The sequence below is a fragment of the Emys orbicularis genome, chromosome 12 (assembly GCF_028017835.1).
Source record: "Emys orbicularis isolate rEmyOrb1 chromosome 12, rEmyOrb1.hap1, whole genome shotgun sequence".
Classification (NCBI taxonomy): domain Eukaryota; kingdom Metazoa; phylum Chordata; order Testudines; family Emydidae; genus Emys; species Emys orbicularis.
In genome coordinates, this window is record NC_088694.1 from 41,058,299 (window position 1) to 41,060,828 (window position 2,530).

The 2,530-nt window shown below is 38.3% G+C and overlaps 1 pseudogene; it reads right to left on the bottom strand.

The window, feature by feature from the left end:
- Positions 1–1,371: 1,371 nt before the first annotated feature.
- Positions 1,372–2,316, bottom strand: LOC135886201 (olfactory receptor 5J3-like; annotated as a pseudogene).
- Positions 2,317–2,530: the final 214 nt, after the last annotated feature.

A 2,530-nucleotide genomic window follows, 5' to 3' on the forward strand; every position in this document is an offset into this window, starting at 1 on the left:
AGATGCCTACCAGCACTGAAAATGACACCAATAATTGCAGCAAGAGAGGATGAGAGTATAGGCAGTTAAATGCTGAGCCATCTCCAGCATAAGGCTATAACAAGATCATTGCTTAAGACAAAGCAAATCTCTCTCCAGGCTTCCTTTTCTGGGCATCCATTCTGGGCACACTGCTCCCAGGGTGTGTGGAGTCCATAAATGTCATCGTTAACATCTGTTCTGGCACTAAGGGCTTGTCTATATTTACAGCTAAATTGGCACTGCTGCAATCAATGCAGTGGTGTCGATTTAGCGGGTCTGGTGAAGACAAGCTAAGTCAATGGCAGAGCGCTGTCCTGTCAATGTCAGTACTCCACCTCCCCGAGAGGTGGAAGGTAAGTTAGCGGGAGAGTGTAGACACTGCCATAAGCCAACCTAAGTTACGTCGACTTCACTTACACTGATTTTCCACAAGTGAAACTCCTTTGATTCAAATGGAGTTATTAGAGCTGGTTGAACAATCCTATTTTATTTCCAGTAAATATCTAGAACAATTTTGTTAAAAAAAGGTGAAAAAAATAATATTTTGGACTGCCCCAAAAAGTGAATATTTTTATTTCAAATTATAATTTTCATTGTTTGATTCTGTTTTCAAAAACAAACAAAAATTTATATTTCTGTTTTCAGATTTCACTTTTTCTTCCTAGTAAGAGTGAAAAACCTAGAAAAGTGAAAGAAAAAATGTACAAAAAATAGGGGAAAAAAACCTTACTTCACCCACACTTTCTCTCCCGTTTTTATTCTCCCAGTAGAAATGAGAGTAAAAAAGGGGGAGGGAAATTGGAAAATCAATAACAAAATATTGAAAACCAAAAAGCAAACCCACATCTTATTCTGTTTTCAAAACCCAAACAAAACATTTTCTTTTGGCAGGGTTAAAACAAAACAACTTTTTAAAACTGTTGTTTCATTTTTTCCATTAAAATGCACTAATATACAACTTCTTATGAAAAAAATCTATAAAGTTAATATTTGATAGAAAAAAAAGTTTGAGTTAAAAACTTTTGACCAGCTGTAGGAGTTACTCTGGGTTTACACTGGGGCAAGAAAGAGGATAATCAATCTCACTGACTTTAGTAGAGTTAGTCCATATGTATTCCAGGAAGAGGAAGCATAGAATAAAGTGCAGAATGTTTGATTTTCTGAAAAATTATCTCTGAGTTTTGCAAATTCACCTATAGGAACTGGATTCCCAAATCCCTTTCGTAACTTTGAAAGTTTCAGCCTAAAACATTTCTGGACGCAATTCGTAAATACAAATACTTAGTCCATTACACAACCTTGGATTTTTCAGACATATACCACTAGTTCAATGTGTCTTTTTTTCTACACTTAACAATGTAAAGTTTCCTTGGGAAACTTGAATTTTACAAATAACTTCCACAGAGCAGTTTTAACATCTTTGTTTTTCAGGCTGTAGATGATGGGGTTTAACATGGGGGTTTAGATGCTGTACTGAATGGAAATTATTCTATCAAAAACAGATGCTTCAGAAGTAGGCTTCATGTACCGGAAACAACCTGTGCCATAGTATAAAATAACCACAACTAGGTGGGAGCTGCAGGTGGAGAAGGCTTTATGCCTGCCCTCTGTAGTGCGTATCCTCAGGATGGCGGAGATGATGTGAATGTAGGAGACCAGAGTGAGAAGGAAGGAGCTTGATCCAAAAATTATAATAGATGAAAGAAGCACCACTTTAGGGGTCAGTGTCTCGGAACAGGACAAGACCAAGAGTGAAGGGGGCTCACAGCTGTAATGGTTGATTTCATTGGGACCACAGAAGTGTAAGCTTAATAGAGACAGAGTGTTGGCCACTGCGTACAAGAACCCAGATATGCAAGAGCCACTGAGCAAGTGACAACAGACTTGCTTACTCATGGTTCCCATGTAATGCAGTGGGTTACATATGGCAGTGTATCGATCATAAGCCATCACTGAGAGAATGAAAACCCCAGTGCCGCCTGAGAAAAGAAAAAAGAAATTTTGTGCAAAGCAGCCATTGGCAGATATTGTCTTTCTCTCTGCTAGGACATTCTGCAGCATCTTAGGGACGGTGACGGAGGAATAGCAGATGTCAACAAAGGACAAATGGAACAGAAAGAAGTACATAGGGGTGTGGAGTTGAGGATCAGCGCTTATCACCAGGATGATCATCATGTTCCCCAACAGCGTTATAACATAAATAACCAAAAACACCAGGAAGAGGAAAATCTGGAGCTGCGGGTCACTGGAAAGTCCCAGGAAAATGAATTCTGTCACCATGGTTTGGTTTTCCATGTTCATGTATTCCTCCAAATTAAGAACTGTAAAACATAAAATGAAGGATTAACATAATAAAACAAGGACATAATTCTTAGCATCTCAATCCTACCACATTCTTGAGTGAGTCATTTTTCGCAAGACTGAGGCCCAGTACACACTAATGCTAGAAGTCAATCTAAGTTATGCTAATTAAGCTACGTAAATTACGTAACTTAAGTTGATGTAACTT